Source organism: Ammospiza nelsoni, chromosome 33 (assembly GCF_027579445.1).
Source record: "Ammospiza nelsoni isolate bAmmNel1 chromosome 33, bAmmNel1.pri, whole genome shotgun sequence".
Lineage (NCBI taxonomy): Eukaryota > Metazoa > Chordata > Aves > Passeriformes > Passerellidae > Ammospiza > Ammospiza nelsoni.
Genome location: NC_080665.1, coordinates 2,787,129 through 2,803,319, shown reverse-complemented (window position 1 = coordinate 2,803,319; position 16,191 = coordinate 2,787,129). Strand labels below are relative to the sequence as shown.

Genomic DNA, 16,191 nt, shown 5'->3' with positions numbered 1-16,191 from the left:
AATTTAGGGGGGAGGAGGAGGAGAGTGTTTTTGTGAGGTTTTCATTTTCCTTGGTTTTTTTTTTCCTTTTTTCTTTTGTGTGTAGTTTAGTAATTGTTTGTGTGTAGCTTAGTTAATAAAATTTTCTTTATGTTTGAGTTTGGAGCCGGCTTTGCTTATTCCTGGTCACATCTCACAGCAGACACCGGGGAGAAGGTGTACTCATGGGGGCTCTGGCTTTGCCAGGCTTAAACCATAACACCTATCTACCACATCTCCCCCCCTTTTTCACAAATGAATGAGGTAGTCATATACATAGGTACTAAAATGAGGTATAAGGTTGTAACTTGACAAGGGAAAGGAGTTTTGGAAAACCTGAGTAAGCTTTTGCCAGACAAGTTCAGAAAATCTTGTGACTGGCAGTGTTCCCTGGTTGAATTCACAGCAACTGTCACCGGCCTAAGAACAGGATGTTGGTCCGTTCCAGGCGGCTCTGAACGAACGAGACCAGCTTGTTCAGCAGGCATGGTCCGAAGGTAACTGTTAGAAACAGCATCGCCAATGGACCTATCAGGGCAGAAATCAGAGTGGTGATTGATTGAACCAGGACTCATACCAGCCCTGTTGGGCTTCCCTGTCTTTCTGTCTCTGAGCCAGTCTGTTTCGGAGTTCTGCCATGGAGTTTCTCACGACTCCCATGTGGTCTGCATAGGAGCAGCACTCCTCCTTCAAGGCGGCACACAGGCCCCCTTGCTGCATGAACAGGAGGTCCAGTCCTCGCCTGTTCTGCAGGACCACTTCTGAGAGTGAGGAGACCGACTTCTCTAGAAAGGAGATGGATTTCTCGATCCTTTGCAGGTCCTCATCAATGGTCTGTTGCAGCTGGGACAGTCCTTGGTGCTGGGTCTCACCCGTGCGGGTGTCTCGGGTGCTGCCTGACGGCTTGGTGGATGTCACTTTCGTCTGGAACCAGGATGTACGCGTCACGAGGACGTCCCACGAGCAGGTCCTGTAAACAAAGACTCGCAATTCTCGTCAGTCTCATTCTGCTCGCTATGAAGGTCTGGTTTAATCGACTTAAGTGGACACCACCTGATTTTGCCGTCCTTTTTGACAGCTGCGTACCCTCGCCCCGTGAGCATCAGCCTCCAACCCTGTTCCCACTCGCCTAGCTCGTTTCTAATTACAACCTGCGGGCCCTCTTCTAGCGTTCAAGTGGCCCAGTGTTTTTGGATGGGACTGTTTGTTTCATCTCCCCTAGGGAATTGATTCAGTGCCAGCAAAGCGGTTGCCAGCATATGTGCCTGATCTCCTGGGGGAATGGCATTGGCAAAGCCCTCTGCTTTTGCCAACACTTCTAGCTTGGTTTTCAGGGTCTGGTTTGCTCTCTCAACTATGGCCTGCCCGGTACTGTTATATGGGATGCCTTGCACTAACGTGATGCCCCATTTCGAGGCGAATTTCTGTACTTGTTTGGAGGTGAAATTGGAGCCATTGTGCGTTTTGATCTGCTTGGGGATACCAAGCCAAGCCATGGCTGTCAGCCAGTGCTGAATTGTGGCTTTGGAGTTAGTTTTGAGGTGCTGTGTGGCTATGATCGTTCCGCTATAAGTGTCCACTGTCACTGCAAGCCATGCTCGGGGCTTCAGCAGTTCGCACCAGGTGAAGTCCGACTGCCAGATTTCTGAGGGCTTGAGACCTCTTGGGTTGACCCCGTAGGTCCAAAGGGGTGACTTCTGGCAATGAGGGCAGGTGGCTACCACATGTTTTGTGTCCGCCGTCAAGATTCCGCATCTCTTTGCCAGTGCTTTGACTCCGATGTGGAGCGACTCATGCAGTTGACGAGCTCTTTGCAAGGTCCAAACACCTTTTGCTGCGGCGTCCACTTTGTCATTGCCGATCTGGAAGTAACCTTTGACTGGGTCATGGCTGTTGATGTGGATGACTGACACGGTGCCCTGTCGCAAGGAGAGTGCTTCTTCCAGCATTAGGGCTGCTGCTGATGTTGACACTCCTGGTCCTGCCATGGCTAGGCAGAGCCTTGCCACAAATATAGAGTCCGTTACGATGTTGAGGTGTTCATCATGGAAGAGTCCGCACGCCAAAACCACTGCTGCTGCCTCCAGTTGTTGCACTGACAGTGTGGGGTCACACGCTTTGACGCAGTGCCATTGCTCTCCTGCCTGCCACACTGCTGCTGCGGTTGAAGTGGTGGAGGAAGCGTCTGTGAAGACCGTTGGTCCTGGCTGCGGTCTGTCCTTGACCTTCGGTGGCATGTCCATGTCGACTACGGTCAGCAGCTGAGTCCAGGGTGGCTTGGAGGAGTAGGAGATTTCTCCCCAAGAGTAGGGAGAGAGCAAGGGCCAGGTACTCTGATATTGTGGCTGACTCTGTGGTCGGCTGCTTGCGAAACGGAAGGTGGATGCTTGTTGGCTCTGTCCCTAGGTGTTTCAAGGCGAGTCTCCTGCCTTTCATGATGAGGCTGGCGATGCATTCGATTCCTGGGGAGAATGCATGAGCAGGTCTTCCGAGGACCACCCATTGGATCGGTCGGGCCTTTTCAGCAAGTCCTTGGGCCAGTGCTCCCACTCCCCCCTTCGGTGTAAAGTGGAAGTACAGGTCCAGTGGCATGGCTGGGTTCCACGTGGCAAGCGTGCCAGTGGACATCTGGTTTTCGATGAAGTCGAGGGAGCTCGTTGCTTGCGGCGTCAGCTCCTTGGGTTCCCAGGGATTCTTTCCTTTCAGGAGGTCGTACAGAGGGTCCATGACCTCAGGAGGAATCAGGACAATGTTGCGAAGCCACTGCAGCGATCCCACCAGGCGTTGCATGTTGTGGAGCGTCTCGACGTCTCGGTTGATCTTCATCTCAGGGGGTGTCACGTAGGAGCTTGTAATTCCTACTCCCAGGAAGGTCACGCAGGGTCCTCTCTTGATCTTTGCGCTCGCAATCTCGAAGCCGTTGGCCTGAAGGGTCTCCGTGATTGTGGACACCAGGTGATCTACTTGGCTTGTCGATGGTGCTGCGACCAGGATGTCGTCCATGTACTGGATGATGGTTGCGGTGGGATAGGAGTGTCAGACTGGCATCAGTGCTTTGTCCACAGTGATTTGGCATATGGTCGGGCTGTCGACAGGGCCTTGTGGAAGTACTCTCCATTGGAAGCGAAGGTTGGGCCGCTCGCCGTTCGGAAACGCCACGGAAAAGGCGAATCGTTCTCTGTCCTCAGGGTGCAGGGGTATCGAAAAGAAACAGTCCTTGATGTCCAGTACTGCGCACGGCTGCCCTGCGGGGATGGCTGAGTTTGCGGGTAGCAGTGTCTGGACTGGACCCATGGGTTGGATTGTCTTGTTCACTTCTCTCAGGTCGTGGATGAGGCGATAGCCTTCTCCGGACCTTTGGGGGTCACAAATACAGGGGTGTTCCATGGGCTGGTGGAGGGTTCTACGTGACCCTTTTGCAGTTCGTGGTCGACCAGTTCCAGCAAGGCTGCCATTCGAGGCTCTGTCAGGGGCCACTGCTCAACCCATACAGGGTCTGATGATTTCCAAGTCAATTTGATTGGCAGCGGAGGGTGTATGGCAGTGGCCCTCATGATAAATTTGTAATCCGAAATCCGAGCATGGAAAGGACGTCCCTTCCTAACAGGGGTGGAGAATTTTGCAAAATGTAGGGGTAGATTGCTACTGTCTGTTCTGGTCCCTTTTTCGTGTGAAGTGTTATAGCCACCAGCTGGGTGCTTTTCCATGCCCGGGACTGCCCCCCCACTCCGTTCACTGGGAGGACTTCTTTGAATTGCCAATGTCCGGGCCAATGTGCTTGGGGAAAAATTGTGCAGTCTGATCCCGTGTCCGCCCAAAACTGAAACCCTATGACGTGGGGATTCTGACTGCCGTAAAGGCGGCATGTCCCCCACACCATCAGGGGCTCCTTCCCTATTTTCATGACCAAGGCCACCCAGGGATCCCGCTCTGGGGCGTCCCCTGCTGTTCCTGTGACACCGGCGCGGCTTGTGGAGGTGGGGGGTGCGAAGGTATTGAGGGTGCTGCACAACTCTGCCATTGTATTGCTGGGGGGGATGCAAAGTTGACTGCTCCCTGTGGGGGCATAGGGTATGAGGGTCCCGTGCCCCACTGGGGGTTGCTGTAGCTGGGCCGCTGCACATTCCAGGTGGGAGGGGGCTGGCTGCGGCCCAGGTGCCCCCTCCCTCTCCCGTTTTCCTTGGGCCTGGATCTGCATTCCTTAGCTAAATGCCCCTTCAATATTTTGTTCAATATTTTTATTGACGATATGGATGAGGGCTTAGAGTCTTTTATTAGTAAATTCGCTGATGACACTAAATTGGGAAAGAGTGTAGATCTGCTAGAGGGGTGTAGGGCTCTCCAGATAGACTTGGAACGGTTAGACGCATGGGCAGAATCAAACGGGATGAACTTCAATAAGTCCAAGTGCCGAGTATTGCACTTCGGCCACAATAACCCCCTGTACCGATAGAAGCTGGGGACGGAATAGCTGGATAGTGCCCAGGTGGAAAGGGACCTGGGGGTGCTGGTTGACAGTCGATTAAATATGAGCCAGCAGTGTGCCCAGGTAGCCAAGAGGGCCAATGCCATCCTGGCCAGTATCAGAAATGGATTGGCCAGCAGGAGCAGAGAGGTTATTCTTCCCCTGTACTTGGCACTGGTGAGGCCTCACTTGGAGTATTGTATCCAGTTCTGGGCCCCTCACTTTAGGAGGGACATCGAGTTACTTGAGCGTGTCCAGAGGAGGGCAACGAGACTAATAAGGGGCTTGGAGCACAAGCCATACGAAGAGTGACTGAGGGAGCTGGGGTTGTTTAGCCTAGAGAAAAGGAGACTAAGGGGCGACCTCATCGCTCTCTACAACTTCCTGAAGGGTAGCTGTGGTGAGCTGGGGGTCGGCCTCTTTCTCTGGGCAACAACAGATAGAACAAGAGGACACAGTCTCAAGCTGCGTCAAGCGAGATGTAAGTTAGAATTAAGAAGGAAATATTTCACAGAAAGAGTGGTCAGATACTGGAATCATTTACCCAGTGAGGTGGTGGAGTCATCATCCCTTGAAGAATTCAAAAATGACTGGATGTGGCACTTGCTGCCATGATCTAGTTGAACAGTTAGAACATCGGCTGGACTTGATGATCTTATAGGTCTCTTCCAGTCTTGAACTTCTGTGATTCTGTGATTCTGTGATTCCTTCCACACACCCAGCACGGCCCCCTGCCTCCCCCTTGGCGTGGTGGAGCAGCTGCTGATAGGCGCCTTGGCTGGGAGCAGTTTACTGCCAAGTGACCTGCCTGGCCACACTTAAGGCACGCCATCACACTGGTTATTGCAGTGTGAACTGCTGCTTGAATGGGAGCTAGATGTTCCTCCTTTGCAACATGTCTGATCATGGCAGCTATATTAGACCCCTGTGGCAGTGACCTTAAAATGTCCTTGGTGGCTGAGTTGCATTGCTGGCGTAGGCAGTCTGCCAGCACGGGGCCCTTCGCCTCTGAGGGTAACGCAGAGGAATCTAATGCGGCCTGAAGTTTGTCCACAAACTGAGTGAAACTCTCACTCTCACCCTGCTTTATGGAAGACCATGGCGATGATCTGGCTACCACTTTGGAAGCATTACGGATGGCTTCTCGGGCAGCATGGGTTGTTGTCATAACCTCATGGGCCCGCAAGCCCTCAGCCTGTAGCTGGGGGGTGATCATAGTGGGGTCTGTGCCCATTAGCCTCTGTATGCTGGAGCCGTGCAATGGATGGTCTGCCCCTGTTACCAAGGCTAGCTGTTTGATGCAATTATCCTCCCATTCTTGTTTAAAAACTATCATCCCTGCACCATCAAATATCATCCTACACGTCTGCTTAATATCAAAGGGAAGCATATCGTCCCCACCAAAAAGGCTGTCAAAAAGTGTGCAAACCATGGCAGAATTAATTCCCTTATCCGCAATCGCTTTAACAATTGCCTGCACATCTTTCAGATTGACTGGTGAATAAGTCTTTTGGTTTCCGCCTGCCCCCCCAACACGGACCGGGAACACCAGAGTGGCAGACGGAGTCCATTCCGCACAAGCCATTTTTATTTTCCGCCAGTTTGTAAGCAGGGTTCGGTTTTTCTCTGGTAACCCCTTCACCCATGCGGGAGCGCTGTGGCTAGTGACCTTACATGCCACTGCTCTCTCTCTGTTAAAGCTAGAATCTGAGTCGGAATCTGTGGAGAGATTTATTAATAGTTGGTTAGCTGAGAAAGGCCATACTGACATAATGCCGCTGGTTAAGCTGAAGGAAGAAAGTCAGCAGTCAGCAAGCTGAAAAGAAAGGTCAGCAGTGACCTTGCTGCAACATGAGGAGAGGGAGTAGAGATTATTCCTGAATATATCCTGAGAATATGTGAAAAGTATCAAAAGTAGAACCATAGGAATGCAGAAGTAGGCGTAGGTGCTGATATGTAACTGACCAATCCTGAGCTCAACTTTTGCAATATGTATGAAGCTCATTATTAACTGTATTTAACCCGCCGTACTGATCAATAAAATTGGGCCTGTGATGATCAAATTGATGTCCGGGTCTCCTACCGTCGACAAATGGTGGAGAATGCGGGCAACGCCGAATCTCTGCCCTTTTTTTCTCAGATTAAAAGAAAAAGGGGATTACGCCACAGTCGAGGAAGTTGGGTTTGGGTCCTTGCAGCTGGGACGGTGCCGGAATTTGAAGCACCCTTGGTGTTCACAACGGTGAGCCAAGCCAATGCGTGTCCGCCGAAACCTGGAGAGCTGCAACAGCGCGCGCTGATTAATAGGTATGGATGGGCAAGCGGCATATGATTTATTCGCCGCGTATTTAGAGCGGCGAGGGATAAAAGGGATAGATTTAAAAAAGGAGTTACCAGGGTTATTAGCCTATGGCCATGCTAAGGGTATCTTTTCTAACCCTCATACAGTTCATGAGCTAGCAGAGTGGAAGAAGTTTGGGGAAATACTGTGGGATACAGTGCTAGACGATGATAAGTCAGCAAAGAAATTAGGAAAGCTATGGCGGGTGGTGTATAACACGTTACTTCAGCAGGTCTCTGAGAGAAAGGCAGCAGAAAGGGTGACAGAAGCTCATAAGAGGAATATAGGGTATGGTCGTGAGGATGATCCCCTGGCACCTTCTGTAACTAAAATACTTATGCCTAAGTGTCCCCAGCAAAGTGGTGTGGAGGATTTTCCTATAGGCACAGTGGAACCGTCTGCACCCTTCCTGTCAGAGGGGGAGGGCGAGTCGGATGGTGGGGGTAAGAGCAAACCAGCTTTGCCTCCGCCACCAGCTTCAGGCGTGTCGGACAGTGGGGGTGGGAGCAAACCAGCTTCGCCTCCGCCGCCAGCTTTGCCTCCGCCGCTTCCCCCGAGTGAGCCAGCTCCGGTTACAGCTCCAGCGGGGGGGCCAATTCCCCCGCGTGAGCCGGCTCCGCTCGAGTCGGCTCCGGTTTCACTGTCAGCTCCAGCGGGGGGGGCCTCTTCCCCCGCGCAAGCCAGCCTCTGCTCCACCGCCTTCCCCGTGCGAAAACTCGGTGTCTGTACTGAAGCGCCAGCAGCATAGCACCCTTAAAGAGTCAAATCCCATCCCAGGGGCATACCGTGATCCATGGGGGGAGATGGCTAAACAAAGGAGGGAAGCTTGGGCTGCTTTGGCGAAAGAAGTAATGCAAATGGGGGATGGTGAAGCGGTGGAAATAGCCTCTAGTCTTGCATGTCCGGTAACATACACACCACAGTATGATGCACAGGGGAACCTTACGCATAATATAGCAGAATATACTCCCTTAGATTGGAAGCTGTTTACTCAGCTACGTTCTACGGTTAGTCAGTTTGGAGTAAAAAGTGAACCTGTTAGGCAAATGCTAGATTATCTTTTTAATACTCAGGTTTTATGTCCTAATGATTTAAGAGGAATAGTTTGGTTGATATTCACTCAGCATCAGCAGTTATTGTTTAACGCACATTGGCAAGTGTTGGTGAATGAGTCAGTTGCTGTACAACAAGCCCAGGGAGACCCATTACGTGGAGTGACAGTAGAGGAGTTGATGGGCTTAGGGGCATATTTGCGTACAGAGGCACAGATGATATCGGGAGCAGATAAACTTAGAGAGTCTATGAGGTTAGTGCGTGCTGCAATAGATATGGTTAAAGAGCCAGGAGGGTTACCGGCTTATATGGGTATTAAGCAAGGAAGGGAAGAATCATTTGGAAATTTTATTGATAGAGCAGCTACTGCCATAGATCGGGCTGGTGTTGCAGACTACATGAAGGGGGCGCTATTGAAGCAGTGTGCCTTGCAAAACAGCAATCCAGCAACCCAGAGAGTGTTAGCTACTTTAGGGGCAAATTGGACTATTGAGGAAGCATTAGAACGAATGGCATTAATGCCAACAGCTTCACAGGCATTTATAGCAGAAGCCTTAAAGGAATTAGGATTGGGATTGCAAAAGCAAGCAGAGTCTACTCAGAATCAGGTGTTAGCTGCTCTTGCTCCTCTCCGAAGCGGCTCACTGACAGTCACGCAAGGAGGCTCGAGACCATTCATCAAGTGTTACCGATGCGGCAACGAAGGACATACACGCCGAACATGCCGAGCGACTGGTATATGGTGTCAACACTGCCGATCCAGCTCCCACAATTCTACGGCTTGTAGGCGCCGGTCGCGAAACCATCCGCGGAGCGCGCATCTCGGGGGCCGCGCCCAGACACAAGTTGCCGCCGTGACATCGGAGACACCAGCAGCTGCCGGGACATCGCTGCCACCTCCTGTCTGCAACCCGCAACAGCAGGGAGCCTCGGTTTGGACTTAGCAGCAGCAGTAGACGTCACACTAATGACGAATCGGCCTGAGAGGATACCCACTGGAGTAAAGGGTCCTCTTATATTAAATGGACAAACATGTGGAGCATTATTGCTGGGACGTTCCTCTACAACTATGTTGGGATTATTTGTTTTGCCTGGTGTTATCGATGCAGACTTTACAGGGGAAATACAAATCATGGTTTACACCCTTTATCCTCCGATTAAAATTACAAAAGGACAACGCATCGCACAATTGGTACCACTATCACAAATGACATCGGGAATACAATCATTTACTGGTCAAACATGGAATGAGAAGGGTTTTGGCTCTACTGGTGTTACACTTTTGACTGTGGATTTACAAAATAGACCAAAGCAAAAGGTTGAAATTACTTATGGGCATCAAAGCATAACCCTTTATGGATTATTGGATACAGGAGCAGATACCAGCATCATTTCTCCAGAAGCGTGGCCACAACATTGGCCTCTATTTCCATCATCAAACACAAGAATGTTTGGCTAAGGTTTTGTATGTGATTAACCATTTATGCATTTTTGGGGAAGATGATACTCCTCCTGCAATGAAACATCATCCAAGGTCAGGTCAGGAAAATACTAAGGAAACAGAGGTCTGGGTTAAGTATAAGAACCCGAGTACAGGATTATGGGAAAAACCTGCAATAGTATTATATTGGGGTTGGGGGTATCTTTGTGTTTCCTCACCTACAGGGCCTTTGTGGGTGCCTGCTAAGTGGACTAAACCTGTTTTTGATGCAGCCTCTGGTGGATCGCCTCACGGAGGAGGACAGGGAGCGACTGGGGAAGAAACTGCTTCTAGTCCTACAACCACTACTGTTACAATTGAAGGGGTACTTGGAAGCGGTGGACAGAGCACTGACACGTCACTATTGGACAGCCCAGGAGTTGATTTGTTTTATTGACTCATTATCAACTTTTCGCTTAACAAATCCAGCGAAACTACATTGCCTTGACTGTCACAATCCACATTGTGCTGCCTGGATAGCTCTATGTTGTGGGGGTTGTGAAAGAACTTTATGGATAGAACAATCATTATTGTGGGATTTGTGGTGTCATGCTTGTGAACACGAGCACACGAGGGGTAAAAGTTGGCAAGATGAATTAAGGAGACAAACAGGGCAAAACACATAGATAGCTTTAAATCTTTATGAGTCTCCTGAACAGAAAATTCTTGCTTATTATCGATGGGAGGTACAATGTATTGTGAATAGAATTAAGGTTCAAAGTAAATCATGTATAGTTTCTATATGGTGTAGGAAATTAGTGCCTTTAACACAGCATTCAATTGTAGGACCCTTCAAAGGGAATCCTGATAGAGCATTAGATTGCTGCATTGACAAGTTGCAAAAATTGAGTTTGCAAGTGGGAGGACCAGTAAAATCAGGAGCAGCAAGATTGAAGACAGATAAGAAAAAGAAGGCAAAAAGGGAACGATCTCATTTGAGTAAGGATATCAGTGATTGCTAATTAATTTTCTATGATTAGAACAATTTTACAGTTATGGGACCCTCGGGAAGATATAGTTGTTGAGGAAGATAACGAACAAGAACTACGGTTACGAAATAAGATACACCTTGTATTAAAGAAAGAGCTTGAACTATTAGTCTCATATAGTAAAAAAGCTGAAGAGGCTTTTTGATCACCACCATTGAATTGGTTGTATTGGATTGAAGAAACAGACTTTTATACTGGTCCTTACTTATATTCACTTCCTTGTTATGTTTGCAAAAAGGGACAATGATAAGTGCTATGCATGGGTAGCTTTGCATTGTGCAGATTGTAATCAGATTTATTGGTATTGACAGAGGTCAATAGACTATTTATGGTGTGCACCTTGTTCTGGAAGGTGGATTCGAAATTTTATCTGGGTTAGAGCTCTTGAACAAAGTACTGGCCTGCCAGGACGGACAGGATTACAGCTTTTTGAGAGTGCAGAACAAGTGGTTATAGCATATCTTAGGTGGAAGTTGCAGGAAACACTTAGAATATTTGAAATTAATAAAGCCTCACGCATCATAGCAGCTCGCTGTAAAGCTGATTTGCCTTCAAACTTATCTCATGCTATACTTGTGAGCAAGGATGCTGATTTAGAATTAGATCAGTACATTCAAAAATTGACTCAGCCTTACAATAGACAATCTAGCAAACCAGGGAAAAGACAGCGAAGAAAGGAAAAACAAAGCAAGCAGAAGGAAGGAAAAGAGAAGCAAAGCAAGCAGAAAGAAAAATGAGGTTTGTTCTTGTTATACTGCTCAATGCTGTAGCAAGTGAAGCAGTAGGAATAACACACTTTAGTCAACCAAGGGAAAATTTATGGGTGACACTTGCTAATCAAACTAACCAATCATCACTTTGTCTTAGTCTTGGAGGAGTCACTAACCCATTTCGAACATGCCTGGTGGGACTTCCGGTGTGGTCTCCTGGAGAATTTTGCAGTTTGATAAACAATCAAACCTTATGTACGTCTAACATGTCAAACATCACATTGCCAGCGCAACAAGGGTATACTGCAAGTCAGAGTGATGGCTATCGTCAATGCTTACTAATCCAATCACTTAACACCTCTTTGCATTCTCCTCCTGAGTAATTAGATCTTTTTGGAAGTGCAAACGCCAGTATGTCTAACACTACAGCTGGCGGATGGTTTAGCTTCAAATTTTTGGGTGCTCAGAATTTAAACCAACCTAAAGAAACATGGGCCACCCTAGATTCATCCCTGAATATGAGTGAATTCTCTCCACAGCATTACAGTCAATGTAACGGCACTAATATCACGGCACCAATGAAATTACCCACAGGAATATTTTTGATTTGTGGAGACAGGGCGTGGAATGGTATACCAGCTAAACCACAGGGTGGACCCTGTTTTTTGGGAAAATTGTCATTGTTTCACCCTAATGTATCCTTGCTAATGCAGCTGAGTCAAAATTCAAACAGAAAAAAACGTAGCATACCTGACTTAGACTGCAGCCAGAAAGGAGATCCACGGTTTTGGGGCACATTCAAACAAGTGGTAGTTTCAACTATCTTGCCAGGAGGATCTGCCAATAAAGCCATGAATTTAGCAAAACAATTAGGATGCTGGGCAAGGGATGAGCTGAACAAGACATCACAAATTCTAGACATGCTAACTGCAGATGTGCAGAGTGTTAACCATGCTGTTTTGCATAATAGAGCTGCTGTAGATTTTTTACTCTTAGCACAAGGGCATGGATGTGAAGAGTTGGAAGGAATGTGTTGCATGAATCTGTCTGATCATTCGGTGTCCATTCACACTAAGATAAAAGAATTGCAACAGGGACTTCACAAACTTAAGGAAGAAGACGGTTTAGGAATTGACGAATGGCTTAAAGGCTTAGGACTTGGACCGTGGCTGAGGAACCTTGTGATCTATGCTATAGGCCTGCCTTGTATCTTTAACTGTATTCAAAACATGGTCAGCCGTACAATAGCAAAAACATGGCAAACTAATCTCTTTGCTCAAGAAGAAAATGGGGGAAATGTGGAGAGATTTATTAATAGTTGGTTAGCTGAGAAAGGCCATACTGACATAATGCCGCTGGTTAAGCTGAAGGAAGAAAGTCAGCAGTCAGCAAGCTGAAAGGAAAGGTCAGCAATGACCTTGCTGCAACATGAGGAGAGGGAGTAGAGATTAGTCCTGAATATATCCTGAGAATATGTGAAAAGTATCAAAAGTAGAACCATAGGAATGCAGAAGTAGGCGTAGGTGCTGATGTGTAACTGACCAATCCTGAGCTCAACTTTTGCAATATGTATGAAGCTCATTATTAACTGTATTTAACCCGCCGTACTGATCAATAAAATTGGGCCTGTGATGATCAAATTGATGTCTGGGTCTCCTTCCGTCGACAGGAATCCTCCGATCCTATCTCGGGCTCAGAGCTCAAGTCCGAGTCCGAGCCGGAAGTTGAGTAACTAGACGCTTCCAGGCTGCTCTGCCTTTTCCTCGGGCTCTGACCCCGCCCCTTCCTGCAGGGGTCGGGCCGTTCCCTCCCCCTGGGGTCCCCCCGCATCCTGCTGGGGGAGGTCCTTGCCCTATAAGGACTTAATTTGAATAAAGCGCTCTGATTGGTCTTACGCGCCTCCGCGGGGGCCGCCCTGTCTCCCCGCTCACCCGCGCATGCGTTGTTAAGCAGGCTGACTGCGTTTCCGCCCCCCGCCTCCTCCTTTCCGCCCTGACCATGCGGTCTGGCACCATTTTCAAACGCATATGGTGGGGGGGCGTTTTTATCGATCCCTATGGGGTCCGACAATCCGGCTGCGTTCCACGCCTCCTCCGCGAGCCCCCGCCAGAACGCCCGCATGTGTCCCCCCCCTCCGATGGTGAGTCCGTTCGCTGAGGGGGATCCGGCATTCGTGCCTCCGCGCGCCCGCCCGGGTCAAGCACCTCCGCAGTTTGTGTCGCCACGCCCATGCCCAACTGCGGCATGGCTAATAAACAAGTTCGCGCGGCTATCCAGTTTTCTTGCTCTTGTCGAGATTTTTGCAGAGCCTGGACAACTCTGCCCCACGATTTTAAGCCTTTCCCTGAGCCCGAGGACATAGTGTCCTCCGCCAGAGCTTTTGTACAATTATCCCACGCGTCCGAATGTAGGACGTCCACAGGGCTTTCAGTAGCCCCAAGCTTAATCAGTCTCAGCAATGCGAGAGTTAAATCTCTAAGTTTACATTCTATACCCCATTGTGCATGCATTTCTGTTACGACCTTCGCTATGGCTTCCATGGTCCACGCTGGTCTGGAGGCGTCCCTCCCGCTGTGGTCAGGCCTGCTGCCACAGCTGCTGTCCTCTTTCCAGGAGAAATTCCCGTTCCCCGGGCGCAGATCGGTTCCCGAGTTTTGGCACCAAATGTTGCCTTCTGGATCAAGGCAGGCGACCTGGTTCTGAGGATCAGCACGGCGACCCACTCTCAAAGGTCGCTCGGGCCTATGACACACGCAGACACCAATATGGTGGACGGTCTAAAGGCGTTTATTACTTCTTCTCATGGGGTTTTATAGTCTAAGGGGTTCTCTACGTCAAAAGGGGGTTTGTCCTTCTTATCTATGGTTAGTAAGGAATGGAAAAGTACTGGGTAAGGAATGGAAAGTTACTAGCACTACTGTTAGTGGGGCCACACCCCTAGGGTAATCTCTTATCTTAGAGGAACAGGGGGTCCTGCCTTTCCGTGACATCGCGAGATCTTCCGGAGCGCCTTTCCCTATCTACCACAGTGTGCTGGTGCTCTCGTGGTTCCTACCCATTGCCCCATTGCCACAAGACACTCTCGGGGAAAGTTTTGTCCAGACCACCTAAGACTACAGCAATAACTCATTTTTTTCATTTACTCTGTGGTGTAAATAAACCATTCTGTCTAATCATGATCAGAAAAAAATCAGAACTGTATTTATATAAATTTATCTGCTATTCTATGCTTAATCCTGTGCGACAAATAGCGTTAAAGTCCAATTCCAATGTCCAATCTTTTACACCTTTGAGAAAGACTGGGGCTGGGATTGGATCCAGCCACTCCCAGTCTTCTCACTTAGAAGGAATTTTAGAAGTCTAGGGGCCCTGCACAAGTTTGAGAAACCATGGTGGCTGTTGAGTGTCATTTTTCCACCTCACGTCGTGGCAGGAGTTTCTCCAAAAAAGAAATAAAGCTTTTGCCTGAAGCTCCCACTGTGCCCATGACAGGAACCCCTGTGAGTGTCTGGGACATCCAGGCCCTTTGGCAGCCTGGGGACTCCTGGGATGTCACCATGGAGCCCCCGTGAGTGCCTGTGACAGATCGGTGCCTTTGCAGCACAAGGTCCCCTGGGATGTCACCATGGAATGGCTGAGACTGCCTCTGAGCACAGGGCTCTTTACCATCCCCAGAAAGCCCTGGGAGGTCTCCATGGGGCTCCTGTCTGTGCCTGTGATATTCCAGCTCTGGAACAGCCTGGTGACTCCTGGAAAGTCCCCATGGAACCCCTCCGAGGGCCTGTGACAAATCTGATCCTTAGCAGGCAACCATCAGAAGCCCCCTATTGCTATGGGCAGTTTCCGTGGCAACCATCACCAGCCCCCTGTTGCTATGGTCAGTCCCTTGGCAGCTCCATGGAGACCCCATGCCGGGGTGGTTTCCATGGACACCAGCTCAGGCCTGCAGCCAGAGCCCGTTGCCATGGCAACCATTGGCAGCCCCATCCCCAGGCTCATGGGATCCCAGAACCACCGAATTGGCTGAGCTGGGAGGGACCCATCAGGATCCTCCAGTCCAACTGCTGGCCCTGCACAGGACACCCCAACAATGCCAGCCTGGGCCTGGCAGCGCTGTCCAAACGCTGCTGCAGCTCAGAGAGCCCTGGAGCTGGGACCCTTCCCTGGGGAGCCTGGGCAGGGCCCCAGCAGCCTCTGGGCAAAAACATTTTCCTGACATCCAACCGGAGCCTGCCCCGACTCAGCTGCAGCCGTTCCCCCCACTCCTGTCCCTGGGCACCAGAGGGAAGAGGTTCCCACAGCCCCAACCAGGGACCCGCTCCCAAGGCTGTTGCCATGGCCACCAGGGCTGGGACCAGCTGGGATGCTCGGTTTCCAGGGGCTGGGGTGCAGGAATGGGATTCCCCAATTTCCTGCCCCCGCTAAAACCGCGCTGCCCTCGCTGCCCTCCCGTCTCCCATGGAAAGCACAAAAGGCAAAGATCCCAGCATGGGATAAGAACAATTTATTGGGAACAACAATGAGATAAGGAACGAATGGAACAGAAACAATATTGATAATAGAGTGTATAAATAAAACTGTTTACAGGGAAAACTAAAACACAACTTACTGGGTCTGCCTGGCCGCGTATTTCCTCCAGCCTGGAAAGCACACCCTTCTCCTCAGGGACAGAGAGAGAGAGAGAGAGAGTCCCTTTCCTGTCCCTGGCAATGTCCTGAGGTGGGAGGGAATGTAATGACACAGTCATTGCCAGACCCTCATGCTCTTCCATCCCACATCATGTCATTGGCAGAGGCAGGAAAAGGGACAGGTGTCTTCCTAGCATGGATCAGAAGGAAAAATGGATCACCAGGGCTCTTCCCAACATGGATCCTCCAACTATGGATGAAGTTGGGGCAGTGCACAAAAGTCCTCCTGCATTGGGGCATTGGCAGAGCTTCCCTTACAGGTGCCTCCGTTGGTGTCTGGTTAAAACAGAGATCTGGGTGAAGCTTTTCCCACTCTGGGGACACTCGTAGGGCCTCTCCCCAGTGGGGATGCGCCAGTGCCTGATGAGGTTGGAGTTGTGCTTGAAGCCCTTCCCGCACTCAGGGCAGCGCAAGGGCCTCTCATCCGTGTGAATCTGCTTATGCCGG

General features: G+C 49.9%; 1 pseudogene; it reads left to right on the top strand.

The window, feature by feature from the left end:
• The window catches only part of LOC132085905 (zinc finger protein 850-like), a 534,273-nt pseudogene that overhangs the window by 479,892 nt on the left and 38,190 nt on the right, over positions 1-16,191 (top strand).